This window comes from Schistocerca gregaria, chromosome 4 (genome assembly GCF_023897955.1).
Source record: "Schistocerca gregaria isolate iqSchGreg1 chromosome 4, iqSchGreg1.2, whole genome shotgun sequence".
NCBI lineage: Eukaryota > Metazoa > Arthropoda > Insecta > Orthoptera > Acrididae > Schistocerca > Schistocerca gregaria.
Window position 1 is genome coordinate 13,260,271 of NC_064923.1, and position 22,136 is coordinate 13,282,406.

Below are 22,136 nucleotides of genomic sequence, written 5' to 3' on the forward strand. Positions count from 1 at the left end.
AACAATTAGCGAGAGGCGTTTTATTAAGAATTACTCTCAGATGTGATTAAGGCGAATGGCGCAGATAAAGCATTTGCCAAAGCGGTACAGCATAAGGTGGGATGGGACAGTCTGAAATATATTTTATAGATGTATTTCTCACATATCTCAGAGCCTTCCGCGGTTGTCGTCGTCGTCGTCGTCGTCGTCGTCGTCGTCGTCGCCACTTCTGCAGAAGTAGCAAATGGACATCGTAGCAAATGCGGCGAGGGACGCCCTGCCTTACATTTCCGAATGCACAAAGTGTGTGGTTTAGTTTCCCAGTCTATATTTGGTAGGTCTCGTAGCAGGTTGAATGTATCAAATGGGTGGGAAAGAGCAAGGGGCAGCGTCTGTGTAGAACGAAAACACAACTCCTCAGTGGTGTGAGCGTTTTGAGATGAGTCGTATATAAGTTCCACTTGTTTGTCAGTGACCGTGTGGCCTAATGGATAAGGCGTCGGACTTCGTATCCGAAGATTGCGTGTTTGATTCCTCTCTCGCTCGTGTTTTTCCAGATCTGAAAAAGAAACATACCGTTTTAGTGTAGCACTTAAGCAGTACGAAACCGTGTGAACGTTGCTGTTGACCATTTTCTGCTTGGAGATGCTCTTGAGCTTGAAACACGCACAACAAGACCGGTGTTAACTAGCGAATTGGTTTGCATATTGCCGTCGCCGCGTGTTTTTGACTGGCACTTGCACATATAAAATAACGTCGGAAAGTAACTCGTTCGGCTTATGAGCCACATCAAGTATGTGTGTTAATTTTGACGAAACTAGCTCTGCAGGTTGTCATGCAATTCTGTTACCTTTCAGAAATGATTATGAAATAAAAGTGAACTACGTGACGAGTGTGACGTTAGGAAAACATTAGGCAACATGGGGAGGTTCTGTATGGGACCAATCAACCCAAACGAGTACTGTGTGACGTGCTAACCGGCATATACTCACCGAGGCAGCGCGGCTAGCTCAGTCGGTAGAACATAAGGCTCTTAATCCCAGGGTCGTGGGTTCGAGCCCCACGTGGGGAGGAACGGAATTTTGTTCCTCTGCAGATGTAACTTACCGTTTTTCTGATTAACGTGATGTAATGGAAATAGCAACTTTAAACTTTGCCTACGTCTCCGTCAGTCGCTACGAAACTGTATTTGAAGGTGAAGGTGATTTTGTAGACATGTGTGAAAGACATGTTCTGAAATGCAAGTGGTGTTATTTGGAGAGCACTTCCTTTACGTGTCAGATGTGTAGCCAAGCAGTAATGGGTCGCCATAGCTGCAAATATTAGACGGTAATATGAAGTGTTGTCAGCTGAAGTCTGATGATCCAGACGACCGTAAGGATGAAGTACGCAAAAGTACCGCTAGGCCGCGCCTCTTTAGCTCAGTGGCTGAGTACTGGTCTAGTAAACCAGGGGTCGTGAGTTCGATCCTCACAGGAGGCAGACGAATTTTGGATATCAGTTGCGCGTCGTGGCCTTATAGCAAACAGTATCTGGGAAGACTAACAATTAGCGAGAGGCGTTTTATTAAGAATTACTCTCAGATGTGATTAAGGCGAATGGCGCAGATAAAGCATTTGCCAAAGCGGTACAGCATAAGGTGGGATGGGACAGTCTGAAATATATTTTATAGATGTATTTCTCACATATCTCAGAGCCTTCCGCGGTCGTCGTCGTCGTCGTCGTCGTCGTCGTCGTCGTCGTCGTAGCCGCCGCCGCCGCCGCCGCCACTTCTGCAGAAGTAGCAAATGGACATCGTAGCAAATGCGGCGAGGGACGCCCTGCCTTACATTTCCGAATGCACAAAGTGTGTGGTTTAGTTTCCCAGTCTATAAGGCGTCGGACTTCGTATCCGAAGATTGCGTGTTTGATTCCTCTCTCGGTCGTGTTTTTCCAGATCTGAAAAAGAAACATACCGTTTTAGTGTAGCACTTAAGCAGTACGAAACCGTGTGAACGTTGCTGTTGACCATTTTCTGCTTGGAGATGCTCTTGAGCTTGAAACACGCACAACAAGACCGGTGTTAACTAGCGAATTGGTTTGCATATTGCCGTCGCCGCGTGTTTTTGACTGGCACTTGCACATATAAAATAACGTCGGAAAGTAACTCGTTCGGCTTATGAGCCACATCAAGTATGTGTGTTAATTTTGACGAAACTAGCTCTGCAGGTTGTCATGCAATTCTGTTACCTTTCAGAAATGATTATGAAATAAAAGTGAACTACGTGACGAGTGTGACGTTAGGAAAACATTAGGCAACATGGGGAGGTTCTGTATGGGACCAATCAACCCAAACGAGTACTGTGTGACGTGCTAACCGGCATATACTCACCGAGGCAGCGCGGCTAGCTCAGTCGGTAGAACATAAGGCTCTTAATCCCAGGGTCGTGGGTTTGAGCCCCACGTGGGGAGGAACGGAATTTTGTTCCTCTGCAGATGTAACTTACCGTTTTTCTGATTAACGTGATGTAATGGAAATAGCAACTTTAAACTTTGCCTACGTCTCCGTCAGTCGCTACGAAACTGTATTTGAAGGTGAAGGTGATTTTGTAGACATGTGTGAAAGACATGTTCTGAAATGCAAGTGGTGTTATTTGGAGAGCACTTCCTTTACGTGTCAGATGTGTAGCCAAGCAGTAATGGGTCGCCATAGCTGCAAATACTAGACGGTAATATGAAGTGTTGTCAGCTGAAGTCTGATGATCCAGACGACCGTAAGGATGAAGTACGCAAAAGTACCGCTAGGCCGCGCCTCTTTAGCTCAGTGGCTGAGCACTGGTCTAGTAAACCAGGGGTCGTGAGTTCGATCCTCACAGGAGGCAGACGAATTTTGGATATCAGTTGCGCGTCGTGGCCTTATAGCAAACAGTATCTGGGATGACTAACAATTAGCGAGAGGCGTTTTATTAAGAATTACTCTCAGATGTGATTAAGGCGAATGGCGCAGATAAAGCATTTGCCAAAGCGGTACAGCATAAGGTGGGATGGGACAGTCTGAAATATATTTTATAGATGTATTTCTCACATATCTCAGAGCCTTCCGCGGTCGTCGTCGTCGTCGTCGTCGTCGTCGTCGTCGTCGTAGCCGCCGCCGCCGCCGCCGCCACTTCTGCAGAAGTAGCAAATGGACATCGTAGCAAATGCGGCGAGGGACGCCCTGCCTTACATTTCCGAATGCACAAAGTGTGTGGTTTAGTTTCCCAGTCTATAAGGCGTCGGACTTCGTATCCGAAGATTGCGTGTTTGATTCCTCTCTCGGTCGTGTTTTTCCAGATCTGAAAAAGAAACATACCGTTTTAGTGTAGCACTTGAGCAGTACGAAACCGTGTGAACGTTGCTGTTGACCATTTTCTGCTTGGAGATGCTCTTGAGCTTGAAACACGCACAACAAGACCGGTGTTAACTAGCGAATTGGTTTGCATATTGCCGTCGCCGCGTGTTTTTGACTGGCACTTGCACATATAAAATAACGTCGGAAAGTAACTCGTTCGGCTTATGAGTCACATCAAGTATGTGTGTTAATTTTGACGAAACTAGCTCTGCAGGTTGTCATGCAATTCTGTTACCTCTCAGAAATGATTATGAAATAAAAGTGAACTACGTGACGAGTGTGACGTTAGGAAAACATTAGGCAACATGGGGAGGTTCTGTATGGGACCAATCAACCCAAACGAGTACTGTGTGACGTGCTAACCGGCATATACTCACCGAGGCAGCGCGGCTAGCTCAGTCGGTAGAACATAAGGCTCTTAATCCCAGGGTCGTGGGTTCGAGCCCCACGTGGGGAGGAACGGAATTTTGTTCCTCTGCAGATGTAACTTACCGTTTTTCTGATTAACGTGGTGTAATGGAAATAGCAACTTTAAACTTTGCCTACGTCTCCGTCAGTCGCTACGAAACTGTGTTTGAAGGTGAAGGTGATTTTGTAGACATGTGTGAAAGACATGTTCTGAAATGCAAGTGGTGTTATTTGGAGAGCACTTCCTTTACGTGTCAGATGTGTAGCCAAGCAGTAATGGGTCGCCATAGCTGCAAATATTAGACGGTAATATGAAGTGTTGTCAGCTGAAGTCTGATGATCCAGACGACCGTAAGGATGAAGTACGAAAAAGTACCACTAGGCCGCGCCTCTTTAGCTCAGTGGCAGAGCACTGGTCTAGTAAACCAGGGGTCGTGAGTTCGATCCTCACAGGAGGCAGATGAATTTTGGATATCAGTTGCGCGTCGTGGCCTTATAGCAAACAGTATCTGGGATGACTAACAATTAGCGAGAGGCGTTTTATTAAGAATTACTCTCAGATGTGATTAAGGCGAATGGCGCAGATAAAGCATTTGCCAAAGCGGTACAGCATAAGGTGGGATGGGACAGTCTGAAATATATTTTATAGATGTATTTCTCACATATCTCAGAGCCTTCCGCGGTTGTCGTCGTCGTCGTCGTCGTCGTCGTCGTCGTCGTCGCCCCTTCTGCAGAAGTAGCAAATGGACATCGTAGCAAATGCGGCGAGGGACGCCCTGCCTTACATTTCCGAATGCACAAAGTGTGTGGTTTAGTTTCCCAGTCTATATTTGGTAGGTCTCGTAGCAGGTTGAATGTATCAAATGGGTGGGAAAGAGCAAGGGGCAGCGTCTGTGTAGAACGAAAACACAACTCCTCAGTGGTGTGAGCGTTTTGAGATGAGTCGTATATAAGTTCCACTTGTTTGTCAGTGACCGTGTGGCCTAATGGATAAGGCGTCGGACTTCGTATCCGAAGATTGCGTGTTTGATTCCTCTCTCGCTCGTGTTTTTCCAGATCTGAAAAAGAAACATACCGTTTTAGTGTAGCACTTAAGCAGTACGAAACCGTGTGAACGTTGCTGTTGACCATTTTCTGCTTGGAGATGCTCTTGAGCTTGAAACACGCACAACAAGACCGGTGTTAACTAGCGAATTGGTTTGCATATTGCCGTCGCCGCGTGTTTTTGACTGGCACTTGCACATATAAAATAACGTCGGAAAGTAACTCGTTCGGCTTATGAGCCACATCAAGTATGTGTGTTAATTTTGACGAAACTAGCTCTGCAGGTTGTCATGCAATTCTGTTACCTTTCAGAAATGATTATGAAATAAAAGTGAACTACGTGACGAGTGTGACGTTAGGAAAACATTAGGCAACATGGGGAGGTTCTGTATGGGACCAATCAACCCAAACGAGTACTGTGTGACGTGCTAACCGGCATGTACTCACCGAGGCAGCGCGGCTAGCTCAGTCGGTAGAACATAAGGCTCTTAATCCCAGGGTCGTGGGTTCGAGCCCCACGTGGGGAGGAACGGAGTTTTGTTCCTCTGCAGATGTAACTTACCGTTTTTCTGATTAACGTGGTGTAATGGAAATAGCAACTTTAAACTTTGCCTACGTCTCCGTCAGTCGCAAGGAAACTGTATTTGAAGGTGAAGGTGATTTTGTAGACATGTGTGAAAGACATGTTCTGAAATGCAAGTGGTGTTATTTGGAGAGCACTTCGTTTACGTGTCAGATGTGTAGCCAAGCAGTAATGGGTCGCCATAGCTGCAAATATTAGACGGTAATATGAAGTGTTGTCAGCTGAAGTCTGATGATCCAGACGACCGTAAGGATGAAGTACGCAAAAGTACCGCTAGGCCTCGCCTCTTTAGCTCAGTGGCAGAGCACTGGTCTAGTAAACCAGGGGTCGTGAGTTCGATCCTCACAGGAGGCAGACGAATTTTGGATATCAGTTGCGCGTCGTGGCCTTATAGCAAACAGTATCTGGGATGACTAACAATTAGCGAGAGGCGTTTTATTAAGAATTACTCTCAGATGTGATTAAGGCGAATGGCGCAGATAAAGCATTTGCCAAAGCGGTACAGCATAAGGTGGGATGGGACAGTCTGAAATATATTTTATAGATGTATTTCTCACATATCTCAGAGCCTTCCGCGGTCGTCGTCGTCGTCGTCGTCGTCGTCGCCGCCGCCGCCGCCACTTCTGCAGAAGTAGCAAATGGACATCGTAGCAAATGCGGCGAGGGACGCCCTGCCTTACATTTCCGAATGCACAAAGTGTGTGGTTTAGTTTCCCAGTCTATATTTGGTAGGTCTCGTAGCAGGTTGAATGTATCAAATGGGTGGGAAAGAGCAAGGGGCAGCGTCTGTGTAGAACGAAAACACAACTCCTCAGTGGTGTGAGCGTTTTGAGATGAGTCGTATATAAGCTCCACTTGTTTGTCAGTGACCGTGTGGCCTAATGGATAAGGCGTCGGACTTCGTATCCGAAGATTGCGTGTTTGATTCCTCTCTCGGTCGTGTTTTTCCAGATCTGAAAAAGAAACATACCGTTTTAGTGTAGCACTTGAGCAGTACGAAACCGTGTGAACGTTGCTGTTGACCATTTTCTGCTTGGAGATGCTCTTGAGCTTGAAACACGCACAACAAGACCGGTGTTAACTAGCGAATTGGTTTGCATATTGCCGTCGCCGCGTGTTTTTGACTGGCACTTGCACATATAAAATAACGTCGGAAAGTAACTCGTTCGGCTTATGAGTCACATCAAGTATGTGTGTTAATTTTGACGAAACTAGCTCTGCAGGTTGTCATGCAATTCTGTTACCTCTCAGAAATGATTATGAAATAAAAGTGAACTACGTGACGAGTGTGACGTTAGGAAAACATTAGGCAACATGGGGAGGTTCTGTATGGGACCAATCAACCCAAACGAGTACTGTGTGACGTGCTAACCGGCATATACTCACCGAGGCAGCGCGGCTAGCTCAGTCGGTAGAACATAAGGCTCCTAATCCCAGGGTCGTGGGTTCGAGCCCCACGTGGGGAGGAACGGAATTTTGTTCCTCTGCAGATGTAACTTACCGTTCCTCTGATTAACGTGATGTAATGGAAATAGCAACTTTAAACTTTGCCTACGTCTCCGTCAGTCGCTCGAAACTGTATTTGAAGGTGAAGGTGATTTTGTAGACATGTGTGAAAGACATGTTCTGAAATGCAAGTGGTGTTATTTGGAGAGCACTTCGTTTACGTGTCAGATGTGTAGCCAAGCAGTAATGGGTCGCCATAGCTGCAAATATTAGACGGTAATATGAAGTGTTGTCAGCTGAAGTCTGATGATCCAGACGACCGTAAGGATGAAGTACGCAAAAGTACCGCTAGGCCGCGCCTCTTTAGCTCAGTGGCAGAGCACTGGTCTCGTAACCCAGGGGTCGTGAGTTCGATCCTCACAGGAGGCAGACGAATTTTGGATATCAGTTGCGCGTCGTGGCCTTATAGCAAACAGTATCTGGGATGACTAACAATTAGCGAGAGGCGTTTTATTAAGAATTACTCTCAGATGTGATTAAGGCGAATGGCGCAGATAAAGCATTTGCCAAAGCGGTACAGCATAAGGTGGGATGGGACAGTCTGAAATATATTTTATAGATGTATTTCTCACATATCTCAGAGCCTTCCGCGGTTGTCGTCGTCGTCGTCGTCGTCGTCGTCGTCGTCGTCGTCGCCACTTCTGCAGAAGTAGCAAATGGACATCGTAGCAAATGCGGCGAGGGACGCCCTGCCTTACATTTCCGAATGCACAAAGTGTGTGGTTTAGTTTCCCAGTCTATATTTGGTAGGTCTCGTAGCAGGTTGAATGTATCAAATGGGTGGGAAAGAGCAAGGGGCAGCGTCTGTGTAGAACGAAAACACAACTCCTCAGTGGTGTGAGCGTTTTGAGATGAGTCGTATATAAGTTCCACTTGTTTGTCAGTGACCGTGTGGCCTAATGGATAAGGCGTCGGACTTCGTATCCGAAGATTGCGTGTTTGATTCCTCTCTCGGTCGTGTTTTTCCAGATCTGAAAAAGAAACATACCGTTTTAGTGTAGCACTTGAGCAGTACGAAACCGTGTGAACGTTGCTGTTGACCATTTTCTGCTTGGAGATGCTCTTGAGCTTGAAACACGCACAACAAGACCGGTGTTAACTAGCGAATTGGTTTGCATATTGCCGTCGCCGCGTGTTTTTGACTGGCACTTGCACATATAAAATAACGTCGGAAAGTAACTCGTTCGGCTTATGAGTCACATCAAGTATGTGTGTTAATTTTGACGAAACTAGCTCTGCAGGTTGTCATGCAATTCTGTTACCTCTCAGAAATGATTATGAAATAAAAGTGAACTACGTGACGAGTGTGACGTTAGGAAAACATTAGGCAACATGGGGAGGTTCTGTATGGGACCAATCAACCCAAACGAGTACTGTGTGACGTGCTAACCGGCATATACTCACCGAGGCAGCGCGGCTAGCTCAGTCGGTAGAACATAAGGCTCTTAATCCCAGGGTCGTGGGTTCGAGCCCCACGTGGGGAGGAACGGAATTTTGTTCCTCTGCAGATGTAACTTACCGTTTTTCTGATTAACGTGATGTAATGGAAATAGCAACTTTAAACTTTGCCTACGTCTCCGTCAGTCGCTACGAAACTGTATTTGCAGGTGAAGGTGATTTTGTAGACATGTGTGAAAGACATGTTCTGAAATGCAAGTGGTGTTATTTGGAGAGCACTTCGTTTACGTGTCAGATGTGTAGCCAAGCAGTAATGGGTCGCCATAGCTGCAAATATTAGACGGTAATATGAAGTGTTGTCAGCTGAAGTCTGATGATCCAGACGACCGTAAGGATGAAGTACGCAAAAGTACCGCTAGGCCGCGCCTCTTTAGCTCAGTGGCAGAGCACTGGTCTAGTAGACCAGGGGTCGTGAGTTCGATCCTCACAGGAGGCAGACGAATTTTGGATATCAGTTGCGCGTCGTGGCCTTATAGCAAACAGTATCTGGGATGACTAACAATTAGCGAGAGGCGTTTTATTAAGAATTACTCTCAGATGTGATTAAGGCGAATGGCGCAGATAAAGCATTTGCCAAAGCGGTACAGCATAAGGTGGGATGGGACAGTCTGAAATATATTTTATAGATGTATTTCTCACATATCTCAGAGCCTTCCGCGGTTGTCGTCGTCGTCGTCGTCGTCGTCGTCGTCGCCACTTCTGCAGAAGTAGCAAATGGACATCGTAGCAAATGCGGCGAGGGACGCCCTGCCTTACATTTCCGAATGCACAAAGTGTGTGGTTTAGTTTCCCAGTCTATATTTGGTAGGTCTCGTAGCAGGTTGAATGTATCAAATGGGTGGGAAAGAGCAAGGGGCAGCGTCTGTGTAGAACGAAAACACAACTCCTCAGTGGTGTGAGCGTTTTGAGATGAGTCGTATATAAGTTCCACTTGTTTGTCAGTGACCGTGTGGCCTAATGGATAAGGCGTCGGACTTCGTATCCGAAGATTGCGTGTTTGATTCCTCTCTCGGTCGTGTTTTTCCAGATCTGAAAAAGAAACATACCGTTTTAGTGTAGCACTTGAGCAGTACGAAACCGTGTGAACGTTGCTGTTGACCATTTTCTGCTTGGAGATGCTCTTGAGCTTGAAACACGCACAACAAGACCGGTGTTAACTAGCGAATTGGTTTGCATATTGCCGTCGCCGCGTGTTTTTGACTGGCACCTGCACATATAAAATAACGTCGGAAAGTAACTCGTTCGGCTTATGAGTCACATCAAGTATGTGTGTTAATTTTGACGAAACTAGCTCTGCAGGTTGTCATGCAATTCTGTTACCTCTCAGAAATGATTATGAAATAAAAGTGAACTACGTGACGAGTGTGACGTTAGGAAAACATTAGGCAACATGGGGTGGTTCTGTATGGGACCAATCAACCCAAACGAGTACTGTGTGACGTGCTAACCGGCATATACTCCCCGAGGCAGCGCGGCTAGCTCAGTCGGTAGAGCATAAGGCTCTTAATCCCAGGGTCGTGGGTTCGAGCCCCACGTGGGGAGGAACGGAATTTTGTTCCTCTGCAGATGTAACTTACCGTTTTTCTGATTAACGTGGTGTAATGGAAATAGCAACTTTAAACTTTGCCTACGTCTCCGTCAGTCGCAAGGAAACTGTATTTGAAGGTGAAGGTGATTTTGTAGACATGTGTCAAAGACATGTTCTGAAATGCAAGTGGTGTTATTTGGAGAGCACTTCGTTTACGTGTCAGATGTGTAGCCAAGCAGTAATGGGTCGCCATAGCTGCAAATATTAGACGGTAATATGAAGTGTTGTCAGCTGAAGTCTGATGATCCAGACGACCGTAAGGATGAAGTACGCAAAAGTACCGCTAGGCCGCGCCTCTTTAGCTCAGTGGCAGAGCACTGGTCTAGTAAACCAGGGGTCGTGAGTTCGATCCTCACAGGAGGCAGACGAATTTTGGATATCAGTTGCGCGTCGTGGCCTTATAGCAAACAGTATCTGGGATGACTAACAATTAGCGAGAGGCGTTTTATTAAGAATTACTCTCAGATGTGATTAAGGCGAATGGCGCAGATAAAGCATTTGCCAAAGCGGTACAGCATAAGGTGGGATGGGACAGTCTGAAATATATTTTATAGATGTATTTCTCACATATCTCAGAGCCTTCCGCGGTCGTCGTCGTCGTCGTCGTCGTCGTCGTCGCCGCCGCCACTTCTGCAGAAGTAGCAAATGGACATCGTAGCAAATGCGGCGAGGGACGCCCTGCCTTACATTTCCGAATGCACAAAGTGTGTGGTTTAGTTTCCCAGTCTATATTTGGTAGGTCTCGTAGCAGGTTGAATGTATCAAATGGGTGGGAAAGAGCAAGGGGCAGCGTCTGTGTAGAACGAAAACACAACTCCTCAGTGGTGTGAGCGTTTTGAGATGAGTCGTATATAAGCTCCACTTGTTTGTCAGTGACCGTGTGGCCTAATGGATAAGGCGTCGGACTTCGTATCCGAAGATTGCGTGTTTGATTCCTCTCTCGGTCGTGTTTTTCCAGATCTGAAAAAGAAACATACCGTTTTAGTGTAGCACTTGAGCAGTACGAAACCGTGTGAATGTTGCTGTTGACCATTTTCTGCTTGGAGATGCTCTTCAGCTTAAAACACGCACAACAAGACCGGTGTTAACTAGCGAATTGGTTTGCATATTGCCGTCGCCGCGTGTTTTTGACTGGCACTTGCACATCTAAAATAACGTCGGAAAGTAACTCGTTCGGCTTATGAGTCACATCAAGTATGTGTGTTAATTTTGACGAAACTAGCTCTGCAGGTTGTCATGCAATTCTGTTACCTCTCAGAAATGATTATGAAATAAAAGTGAACTACGTGACGAGTGTGACGTTAGGAAAACATTAGGCAACATGGGGAGGTTCTGTATGGGACCAATCAACCCAAACGAGTACTGTGTGACGTGCTAACCGGCATATACTCACCGAGGCAGCGCGGCTAGCTCAGTCGGTAGAACATAAGGCTCTTAATCCCAGGGTCGTGGGTTCGAGCCCCACGTGGGGAGGAACGGAATTTTGTTCCTCTGCAGATGTAACTTACCGTTTTTCTGATTAACGTGATGTAATGGAAATAGCAACTTTAAACTTTGCCTACGTCTCCGTCAGTCGCTACGAAACTGTATTTGCAGGTGAAGGTGATTTTGTAGACATGTGTGAAAGACATGTTCTGAAATGCAAGTGGTGTTATTTGGAGAGCACTTCCTTTACGTGTCAGATGTGTAGCCAAGCAGTAATGGGTCGCCATACCTGCAAATATTAGACGGTAATATGAAGTGTTGTCAGCTGAAGTCTGATGATCCAGACGACCGTAAGGATGAAGTACGCAAAAGTACCGCTGGGCCGCGCCTCTTTAGCTCAGTGGCAGAGCACTGGTCTAGTAAACCAGGGATCGTGAGTTCGATCCTCACAGGAGGCAGACGAATTTTGGATATCAGTTGCGCGTCGTGGCCTTATAGCAAACAGTATCTGGGATGACTAACAATTAGCGAGAGGCGTTTTATTAAGAATTACTCTCAGATGTGATTAAGGCGAATGGCGCAGATAAAGCATTTGCCAAAGCGGTACAGCATAAGGTGGGATGGGACAGTCTGAAATATATTTTATAGATGTATTTCTCACATATCTCAGAGCCTTCCGCGGTTGTTGTCGTCGTCGTCGTCGTCGTCGTCGTCGTCGTCGTCGTCGCCACTTCTGCAGAAGTAGCAAATGGACATCGTAGCAAATGCGGCGAGGGACGCCCTGCCTTACATTTCCGAATGCACAAAGTGTGTGGTTTAGTTTCCCAGTCTATATTTGGTAGGTCTCGTAGCAGGTTGAATGTATCAAATGGGTGGGAAAGAGCAAGGGGCAGCGTCTGTGTAGATCGAAAACACAACTCCTCAGTGGTGTGAGCGTTTTGAGATGAGTCGTATATAAGTTCCACTTGTTTGTCAGTGACCGTGTGGCCTAATGGATAAGGCGTCGGACTTCGTATCCGAAGATTGCGTGTTTGATTCCTCTCTCGGTCGTGTTTTTCCAGATCTGAAAAAGAAACATACCGTTTTAGTGTAGCACTTGAGCAGTACGAAACCGTGTGAACGTTGCTGTTGACCATTTTCTGCTTGGAGATGCTCTTGAGCTTGAAACACGCACAACAAGACCGGTGTTAACTAGCGAATTGGTTTGCATATTGCCGTCGCCGCGTGTTTTTGACTGGCACTTGCACATATAAAATAACGTCGGAAAGTAACTCGTTCGGCTTATGAGTCACATCAAGTATGTGTGTTAATTTTGACGAAACTAGCTCTGCAGGTTGTCATGCAATTCTGTTACCTCTGAGAAATGATTATGAAATAAAAGTGAACTACGTGACGAGTGTGACGTTAGGAAAACATTAGGCAACATGGGGAGGTTCTGTATGGGACCAATCAACCCAAACGAGTACTGTGTGACGTGCTAACCGGCATATACTCACCGAGGCAGCGCGGCTAGCTCAGTCGGTAGAACATAAGGCTCTTAATCCCAGGGTCGTGGGTTCGAGCCCCACGTGGGGAGGAACGGAATTTTGTTCCTCTGCAGATGTAACTTACCGTTTTTCTGATTAACGTGATGTAATGGAAATAGCAACTTTAAACTTTGCCTACGTCTCCGTCAGTCGCTACGAAACTGTATTTGAAGGTGAAGGTGATTTTGTAGACATGTGTGAAAGACATGTTCTGAAATGCAAGTGGTGTTATTTGGAGAGCACTTCGTTTACGTGTCAGATGTGTAGCCAAGCAGTAATGGGTCGCCATAGCTGCAAATATTAGACGGTAATATGAAGTGTTGTCAGCTGAAGTCTGATGATCCAGACGACCGTAAGGATGAAGTACGCAAAAGTACCGCTAGGCCGCGCCTCTTTAGCTCAGTGGCAGAGCACTGGTCTAGTAAACCAGGGGTCGTGAGTTCGATCCTCACAGGAGGCAGACGAATTTTGGATATCAGTTGCGCGTCGTGGCCTTATAGCAAACAGTATCTGGGATGACTAACAATTAGCGAGAGGCGTTTTATTAAGAATTACTCTCAGATGTGATTAAGGCGAATGGCGCAGATAAAGCATTTGCCAAAGCGGTACAGCATAAGGTGGGATGGGACAGTCTGAAATATATTTTATAGATGTATTTCTCACATATCTCAGAGCCTTCCGCGGTCGTCGTCGTCGTCGTCGTCGTCGCCGTCGCCGCCGCCGCCACTTCTGCAGAAGTAGCAAATGGACATCGTAGCAAATGCGGCGAGGGACGCCCTGCCTTACATTTCCGAATGCACAAAGTGTGTGGTTTAGTTTCCCAGTCTATATTTGGTAGGTCTCGTAGCAGGTTGAATGTATCAAATGGGTGGGAAAGAGCAAGGGGCAGCGTCTGTGTAGAACGAAAACACAACTCCTCAGTGGTGTGAGCGTTTTGAGATGAGTCGTATATAAGTTCCACTTGTTTGTCAGTGACCGTGTGGCCTAATGGATAAGGCGTCGGACCTCGTATCGGAAGATTGCGTGTTTGATTCCTCTCTCGGTCGTGTTTTTCCAGATCTGAAAAAGAAACATACCGTTTTAGTGTAGCACTTGAGCAGTACGAAACCGTGTGAACGTTGCTGTTGACCATTTTCTGCTTGGAGATGCTCTTGAGCTTGAAACACGCACAACAAGACCGGTGTTAACTAGCGAATTGGTTTGCATATTGCCGTCGCCGCGTGTTTTTGACTGGCACTTGCACATCTAAAATAACGTCGGAAAGTAACTCGTTCGGCTTATGAGTCACATCAAGTATGTGTGTTAATTTTGACGAAACTAGCTCTGCAGGTTGTCATGCAATTCTGTTACCTCTCAGAAATGATTATGAAATAAAAGTGAACTACGTGACGAGTGTGACGTTAGGAAAACATTAGGCAACATGGGGAGGTTCTGTATGGGACCAATCAACCCAAACGAGTACTGTGTGACGTGCTAACCGGCATGTACTCACCGAGGCAGCGCGGCTAGCTCAGTCGGTAGAACATAAGGCTCTTAATCCCAGGGTCGTGGGTTCGAGCCCCACGTGGGGAGGAACGGAATTTTGTTCCTCTGCAGATGTAACTTACCGTTTTTCTGATTAACGTGATGTAATGGAAATAGCAACTTTAAACTTTGCCTACGTCTCCGTCAGTCGCTACGAAACTGTATTTGAAGGTGAAGGTGATTTTGTAGACATGTGTGAAAGACATGTTCTGAAATGCAAGTGGTGTTATTTGGAGAGCACTTCGTTTACGTGTCAGATGTGTAGCCAAGCAGTAATGGGTCGCCATAGCTGCAAATATTAGACGGTAATATGAAGTGTTGTCAGCTGAAGTCTGATGATCCAGACGACCGTAAGGATGAAGTACGCAAAAGTACCGCTAGGCCGCGCCTCTTTAGCTCAGTGGCAGAGCACTGGTCTAGTAAACCAGGGGTCGTGAGTTCGATCCTCACAGGAGGCAGATGAATTTTGGATATCAGTTGCGCGTCGTGGCCTTATAGCAAACAGTATCTGGGATGACTAACAATTAGCGAGAGGCGTTTTATTAAGAATTACTCTCAGATGTGATTAAGGCGAATGGCGCAGATAAAGCATTTGCCAAAGCGGTACAGCATAAGGTGGGATGGGACAGTCTGAAATATATTTTATAGATGTATTTCTCACATATCTCAGAGCCTTCCGCGGTTGCCGTCGTCGTCGTCGTCGTCGTCGCCACTTCTGCAGAAGTAGCAAATGGACATCGTAGCAAATGCGGCGAGGGACGCCCTGCCTTACATTTCCGAATGCACAAAGTGTGTGGTTTAGTTTCCCAGTCTATATTTGGTAGGTCTCGTAGCAGGTTGAATGTATCAAATGGGTGGGAAAGAGCAAGGGGCAGCGTCTGTGTAGAACGAAAACACAACTCCTCAGTGGTATGAGCGTTTTGAGATGAGTCGTATATAAGTTCCACTTGTTTGTCAGTGACCGTGTGGCCTAATGGATAAGGCGTCGGACTTCGTATCCGAAGATTGCGTGTTTGATTCCTCTCTCGGTCGTGTTTTTCCAGATCTGAAAAAGAAACATACCGTTTTAGTGTAGCCCTTGAGCAGTACGAAACCGTGTGAACGTTGCTGTTGACCATTTTCTGCTTGGAGATGCTCTTGAGCTTGAAACACGCACAACAAGACCGGTGTTAACTAGCGAATTGGTTTGCATATTGCCGTCGCCGCGTGTTTTTGACTGGCACTTGCACATATAAAATAACGTCGGAAAGTAACTCGTTTGGCTTATGAGTCACATCAAGTATGTGTGTTAATTTTGACGAAACTAGCTCTGCAGGTTGTCATGCAATTCTATTACCTCTCAGAAATGATTATGAAATAAAAGTGAACTACGTGACGAGTGTGACGTTAGGAAAACATTAGGCAACATGGGGAGGTTCTGTATGGGACCAATGAACCCAAACGAGTACTGTGTGACGTGCTAACCGGCATATACTCACCGAGGCAGCGCGGCTAGCTCTGTCGGTAGAACATAAGGCTCTTAATCCCAGGGTCGTGGGTTCGAGCCCCACGTGGGGAGGAACGGAATTTTGTTCCTCTGCAGATGTAACTTACCGTTTTTCTGATTAACGTGGTGTAATGGAAATAGCAACTTTAAACTTTGCCTACGTCTCCGTCAGTCGCAAGGAAACTGTATTTGAAGGTGAAGGTGATTTTGTAGACATGTGTGAAAGACATGTTCTGAAATGCAAGTGGTGTTATTTGGAGAGCACTTCGTTTACGTGTCAGATGTGTAGCCTAGCAGTAATGGGTCGCCATAGCTGCAAATATTAGACGGTAATATGAAGTGTTGTCAGCTGAAGTCTGATGATCCAGACGACCGTAAGGATGAAGTACGCAAAAGTACCGCTAGGCCGCGCCTCTTTAGCTCAGTGGCAGAGCACTGGTCTAGTAAACCAGGGGTCGTGAGTTCGATCCTCACAGGAGGCAGACGAATTTTGGATATCAGTTGCGCGTCGTGGCCTTATAGCAAACAGTATCTGGGATGACTAACAATTAGCGAGAGGCGTTTTATTAAGAATTACTCTCAGATGTGATTAAGGCGAATGGCGCAGATAAAGCATTTGCCAAAGCGGTACAGCATAAGGTGGGATGGGACAGTCTGAAATATATTTTATAGATGTATTTCTCACATATCTCAGAGCCTTCCGCGGTCGTCGTCGTCGTCGTCGTCGTCGTCGTCGCCACTTCTGCAGAAGTAGCAAATGGACATCGTAGCAAATGCGGCGAGGGACGCCCTGCCTTACATTTCCGAATGCACAAAGTGTGTGGTTTAGTTTCCCAGTCTATATTTGGTAGGTCTCGTAGCAGGTTGAATGTATCAAATGGGTGGGAAAGAGCAAGGGGCAGCGTCTGTGTAGAACGAAAACACAACTCCTCAGTGGTGTGAGCGTTTTGAGATGAGTCGTATATAAGTTCCACTTGTTTGTCAGTGACCGTGTGGCCTAATGGATAAGGCGTCGGACTTCGTATCCGAAGATTGCGTGTTTGATTCCTCTCTCGGTCGTGTTTTTCCAGATCTGAAAAAGAAACATACCGTTTTAGTGTAGCACTTGAGCAGTACGAAACCGTGTGAATGTTGCTGTTGACCATTTTCTGCTTGGAGATGCTCTTCAGCTTGAAACACGCACAACAAGACCGGTGTTAACTAGCGAATTGGTTTGCATATTGCCGTCGCCGCGTGTTTTTGACTGGCACCTGCACATATAAAATAACGTCGGAAAGTAACTCGTTCGGCTTATGAGTCACATCAAGTATGTGTGTTAATTTTGACGAAACTAGCTCTGCAGGTTGTCATGCAATTCTGTTACCTCTCAGAAATGATTATGAAATAAAAGTGAACTACGTGACGAGTGTGACGTTAGGAAAACATTAGGCAACATGGGGTGGTTCTGTATGGGACCAATCAACCCAAACGAGTACTGTGTGACGTGCTAACCGGCATATACTCACCGAGGCAGCGCGGCTAGCTCAGTCGGTAGAACATAACGCTCTTAATCCCAGGGTCGTGGGTTCGAGCCCCACGTGGGGAGGAACGGAATTTTGTTCCTCTGCAGATGTAACTTACCGTTTTTCTGATTAACGTGGTGTAATGGAAATAGCAACTTTAAACTTTGCCTACGTCTCCGTCAGTCGCTACGAAACTGTATTTGAAGGTGAAGGTGATTTTGTAGACATGTGTGAAAGACATGTTCTGAAATGCAAGTGGTGTTATTTGGAGAGCACTTCCTTTACGTGTCAGATGTGTAGCCAAGCAGTAATGGGTCGCCATAGCTGCAAATATTAGACGGTAATATGAAGTGTTGTCAGCTGAAGTCTGATGATCCAGACGACCGTAAGGATGAAGTACGCAAAAGTACCGCTAGGCCGCGCCTCTTTAGCTCAGTGGCAGAGCACTGGTCTAGTAAACCAGGGGTCGTGAGTTCGATCCTCACAGGAGGCAGACGAATTTTGGATATCAGTTGCGCGTCGTGGCCTTATAGCAAACAGTATCTGGGATGACTAACAATTAGCGAGAGGCGTTTTATTGAGAATTACTCTCAGATGTGATTAAGGTGAATGGCGCAGATAAAGCATTTGCCAAAGCGGTACAGCATAAGGTGGGATGGGACAGTCTGAAATATATTTTATAGATGTATTTCTCACATATCTCAGAGCCTTCCGCGGTCGTCGTCGTCGTCGTCGTCGCCGCCGCCGCCACTTCTGCAGAAGTAGCAAATGGACATCGTAGCAAATGCGGCGAGGGACGCCCTGCCTTACATTTCCGAATGCACAAAGTGTGTGGTTTAGTTTCCCAGTCTATATTTGGTAGGTCTCGTAGCAGGTTGAATGTATCAAATGGGTGGGAAAGAGCAAGGGGCAGCGTCTGTGTAGAACGAAAACACAACTCCTCAGTGGTGTGAGCGTTTTGAGATGAGTCGTATATAAGTTCCACTTGTTTGTCAGTGACCGTGTGGCCTAATGGATAAGGCGTCGGACTTCGTATCCGAAGATTGCGTGTTTGATTCCTCTCTCGGTCGTGTTTTTCCAGATCTGAAAAAGAAACATACCGTTTTAGTGTAGCACTTGAGCAGTACGAAACCGTGTGAACGTTGCTGTTGACCATTTTCTGCTTGGAGATGCTCTTGAGCTTGAAACACGCACAACAAGACCGGTGTTAACTAGCGAATTGGTTTGCATATTGCCGTCGCCGCGTGTTTTTGACTGGCACTTGCACATATAAAATAACGTCGGAAAGTAACTCGTTCGGCTTATGAGTCACATCAAGTATGTGTGTTAATTTTGACGAAACTAGCTCTGCAGGTTGTCATGCAATTCTGTTACCTCTCAGAAATGATTATGAAATAAAAGTGAACTACGTGACGAGTGTGACGTTAGGAAAACATTAGGCAACATGGGGAGGTTCTGTATGGGACCAATCAACCCAAACGAGTACTGTGTGACGTGCTAACCGGCATATACTCACCGAGGCAGCGCGGCCAGCTCAGTCGGTAGAACATAAGGCTCTTAATCCCAGGGTCGTGGGTTCGAGCCCCACGTGGGGAGGAACGGAATTTTGTTCCTCTGCAGATGTAACTTACCGTTTTTCTGATTAACGTGATGTAATGGAAATAGCAACTTTAAACTTTGCCTACGTCTCCGTCAGTCGCTACGAAACTGTATTTGAAGGTGAAGGTGATTTTGTAGACATGTGTGAAAGACATGTTCTGAAATGCAAGTGGTGTTATTTGGAGAGCACTTCGTTTACGTGTCAGATGTGTAGCCAAGCAGTAATGGGTCGCCATAGCTGCAAATATTAGACGGTAATATGAAGTGTTGTCAGCTGAAGTCTGATGATCCAGACGACCGTAAGGATGAAGTACGCAAAAGTACCGCTAGGCCGCGCCTCTTTAGCTCAGTGGCAGAGCACTGGTCTAGTAAACCAGGGGTCGTGAGTTCGATCCTCACAGGAGGCAGACGAATTTTGGATATCAGTTGCGCGTCGTGGCCTTATAGCAAACAGTATCTGGGATGACTAACAATTAGCGAGATGCGTTTTATTAAGAATTACTCTCAGATGTGATTAAGGCGAATGGCGCAGATAAAGCATTTGCCAAAGCGGTACAGCATAAGGTGGGATGGGACAGTCTGAAATATATTTTATAGATGTATTTCTCACATATCTCAGAGCCTTCCGCGGTCGTCGTCGTCGTCGTCGCCGTCGCCGTCGCCGCCGCCGCCACTTCTGCAGAAGTAGCAAATGGACATCGTAGCAAATGCGGCGAGGGACGCCCTGCCTTACATTTCCGAATGCACAAAGTGTGTGGTTTAGTTTCCCAGTCTATATTTGGTAGGTCTCGTAGCAGGTTGAATGTATCAAATGGGTGGGAAAGAGCAAGGGGCAGCGTCTGTGTAGAACGAAAACACAACTCCTCAGTGGTGTGAGCGTTTTGAGATGAGTCGTATATAAGTTCCACTTGTTTGTCAGTGACCGTGTGGCCTAATGGATAAGGCGTCGGACCTCGTATCCGAAGATTGCGTGTTTGATTCCTCTCTCGGTCGTGTTTTTCCAGATCTGAAAAAGAAACATACCGTTTTAGTGTAGCACTTGAGCAGTACGAAACCGTGTGAACGTTGCTGTTGACCATTTTCTGCTTGTAGATGCTCTTGAGCTTGAAACACGCACAACAAGACCGGTGTTAACTAGCGAATTGGTTTGCATATTGCCGTCGCCGCGTGTTTTTGACTGGCACTTGCACATATAAAATAACGTCGGAAAGTAACTCGTTCGGCTTATGAGTCACATCAAGTATGTGTGTTAATTTTGACGAAACTAGCTCTGCAGGTTGTCATGCAATTCTGTTACCTCTCAGAAATGATTATGAAATAAAAGTGAACTACGTGACGAGTGTGACGTTAGGAAAACATTAGGCAACATGGGGAGGTTCTGTATGGGACCAATCAACCCAAACGAGTACTGTGTGACGTGCTAACCGGCATATACTCACCGAGGCAGCGCGGCTAGCTCAGTCGGTAGAACATAAGGCTCTTAATCCCAGGGTCGTGGGTTCGAGCCCCACGTGGGGAGGAACGGAATTTTGTTCCTCTGCAGATGTAACTTACCGTTTTTCTGATTAACGTGATGTAATGGAAATAGCAACTTTAAACTTTGCCTACGTCTCCGTCAGTCGCAAGGAAACTGTATTTGAAGGTGAAGGTGATTTTGTAGACATGTGTGAAAGACATGTTCTGAAATGCAAGTGGTGTTATTTGGAGAGCACTTCGTTTACGTGTCAGATGTGTAGCCAAGCAGTAATGGGTCGCCATAGCTGCAAATATTAGACGGTAATATGAAGTGTTGTCAGCTGAAGTCTGATGATCCAGACGACCGTAAGGATGAAGTACGCAAAAGTACCGCTAGGCCGCGCCTCTTTAGCTCAGTGGCAGAGCACTGGTCTAGTAAACCAGGGGTCGTGAGTTCGATCCTCACAGGAGGCAGATGAATTTTGGATATCAGTTGCGCGTCGTGGCCTTATAGCAAACAGTATCTGGGATGACTAACAATTAGCGAGAGGCGTTTTATTAAGAATTACTCTCAGATGTGATTAAGGCGAATGGCGCAGATAAAGCATTTGCCAAAGCGGTACAGCATAAGGTGGGATGGGACAGTCTGAAATATATTTTATAGATGTATTTCTCACATATCTCAGAGCCTTCCGCGGTTGTCGTCGTCGTCGTCGTCGTCGTCGTCGTCGCCACTTCTGCAGAAGTAGCAAATGGACATCGTAGCAAATGCGGCGAGGGACGCCCTGCCTTACATTTCCGAATGCACAAAGTGTGTGGTTTAGTTTCCCAGTCTATATTTGGTAGGTCTCGTAGCAGGTTGAATGTATCAAATAGGTGGGAAAGAGCAAGGGGCAGCGTCTGTGTAGAACGAAAACACAACTCCTCAGTGGTGTGAGCGTTTTGAGATGAGTCGTATATAAGTTCCACTTGTTTGTCAGTGACCGTGTGGCCTAATGGATAAGGCGTCGGACTTCGTATCCGAAGATTGCGTGTTTGATTCCTCTCTCGGTCGTGTTTTTCCAGATCTGAAAAAGAAACATACCGTTTTAGTGTAGCACTTGAGCAGTACGAAACCGTGTGAACGTTGCTGTTGACCATTTTCTGCTTGGAGATGCTCTTGAGCTTGAAACACGCACAACAAGACCGGTGTTAACTAGCGAATTGGTTTGCATATTGCCGTCGCCGCGTGTTTTTGACTGGCACTTGCACATCTAAAATAACGTCGGAAAGTAACTCGTTCGGCTTATGAGTCACATCAAGTATGTGTGTTAATTTTGACGAAACTAGCTCTGCAGGTTGTCATGCAATTCTGTTACCTCTCAGAAATGATTATGAAATAAAAGTGAACTACGTGACGAGTGTGACGTTAGGAAAACATTAGGCAACATGGGGAGGTTCTGTATGGGACCAATCAACACAAACGAGTACTGTGTGACGTGCTAACCGGCATATACTCACCGAGGCAGCGCGGCTAGCTCAGTCGGTAGAACATAAGGCTCTTAATCCCAGGGTCGTGGGTTCGAGCCCCACGTGGGGAGGAACGGAATTTTGTTCCTCTGCAGATGTAACTTACCGTTTTTCTGATTAACGTGGTGTAATGGAAATAGCAACTTTAAACTTTGCCTACGTCTCCGTCAGTCG

At 46.3% G+C, this 22,136-nt stretch overlaps 14 non-coding genes across 14 annotated transcripts; all 14 read left to right on the forward strand.

The window, feature by feature from the left end:
• Positions 1-1,389: 1,389 nt before the first annotated feature.
• Trnat-agu (transfer RNA threonine (anticodon AGU)) lies at positions 1,390-1,461 on the forward strand. The gene has a single exon. It is a non-coding gene; the product is annotated as a tRNA-Thr (tRNA).
• Positions 1,462-2,768: 1,307 nt separating this feature from the next.
• Positions 2,769-2,840, forward strand: Trnat-agu (transfer RNA threonine (anticodon AGU)). The gene has a single exon. It is a non-coding gene; the product is annotated as a tRNA-Thr (tRNA).
• A 1,304-nt stretch (positions 2,841-4,144) lies between these two features.
• On the forward strand, positions 4,145-4,216 carry Trnat-agu (transfer RNA threonine (anticodon AGU)). Its single transcript has one exon. It is a non-coding gene; the product is annotated as a tRNA-Thr (tRNA).
• Positions 4,217-5,666: 1,450 nt separating this feature from the next.
• Trnat-agu (transfer RNA threonine (anticodon AGU)) lies at positions 5,667-5,738 on the forward strand. Its single transcript has one exon. It is a non-coding gene; the product is annotated as a tRNA-Thr (tRNA).
• Positions 5,739-7,187: 1,449 nt separating this feature from the next.
• Positions 7,188-7,259, forward strand: Trnat-cgu (transfer RNA threonine (anticodon CGU)). Its single transcript has one exon. It is a non-coding gene; the product is annotated as a tRNA-Thr (tRNA).
• Positions 7,260-8,712: 1,453 nt separating this feature from the next.
• On the forward strand, positions 8,713-8,784 carry Trnat-agu (transfer RNA threonine (anticodon AGU)). The gene has a single exon. It is a non-coding gene; the product is annotated as a tRNA-Thr (tRNA).
• Positions 8,785-10,228: 1,444 nt separating this feature from the next.
• Positions 10,229-10,300, forward strand: Trnat-agu (transfer RNA threonine (anticodon AGU)). The gene has a single exon. It is a non-coding gene; the product is annotated as a tRNA-Thr (tRNA).
• A 1,447-nt stretch (positions 10,301-11,747) lies between these two features.
• On the forward strand, positions 11,748-11,819 carry Trnat-agu (transfer RNA threonine (anticodon AGU)). Its single transcript has one exon. It is a non-coding gene; the product is annotated as a tRNA-Thr (tRNA).
• A 1,456-nt stretch (positions 11,820-13,275) lies between these two features.
• On the forward strand, positions 13,276-13,347 carry Trnat-agu (transfer RNA threonine (anticodon AGU)). Its single transcript has one exon. It is a non-coding gene; the product is annotated as a tRNA-Thr (tRNA).
• A 1,450-nt stretch (positions 13,348-14,797) lies between these two features.
• Trnat-agu (transfer RNA threonine (anticodon AGU)) lies at positions 14,798-14,869 on the forward strand. The gene has a single exon. It is a non-coding gene; the product is annotated as a tRNA-Thr (tRNA).
• A 1,438-nt stretch (positions 14,870-16,307) lies between these two features.
• Positions 16,308-16,379, forward strand: Trnat-agu (transfer RNA threonine (anticodon AGU)). Its single transcript has one exon. It is a non-coding gene; the product is annotated as a tRNA-Thr (tRNA).
• Positions 16,380-17,820: 1,441 nt separating this feature from the next.
• On the forward strand, positions 17,821-17,892 carry Trnat-agu (transfer RNA threonine (anticodon AGU)). The gene has a single exon. It is a non-coding gene; the product is annotated as a tRNA-Thr (tRNA).
• Positions 17,893-19,333: 1,441 nt separating this feature from the next.
• Positions 19,334-19,405, forward strand: Trnat-agu (transfer RNA threonine (anticodon AGU)). The gene has a single exon. It is a non-coding gene; the product is annotated as a tRNA-Thr (tRNA).
• Positions 19,406-20,855: 1,450 nt separating this feature from the next.
• Positions 20,856-20,927, forward strand: Trnat-agu (transfer RNA threonine (anticodon AGU)). The gene has a single exon. It is a non-coding gene; the product is annotated as a tRNA-Thr (tRNA).
• The last annotated feature ends 1,209 nt before the right edge of the window (positions 20,928-22,136 follow it).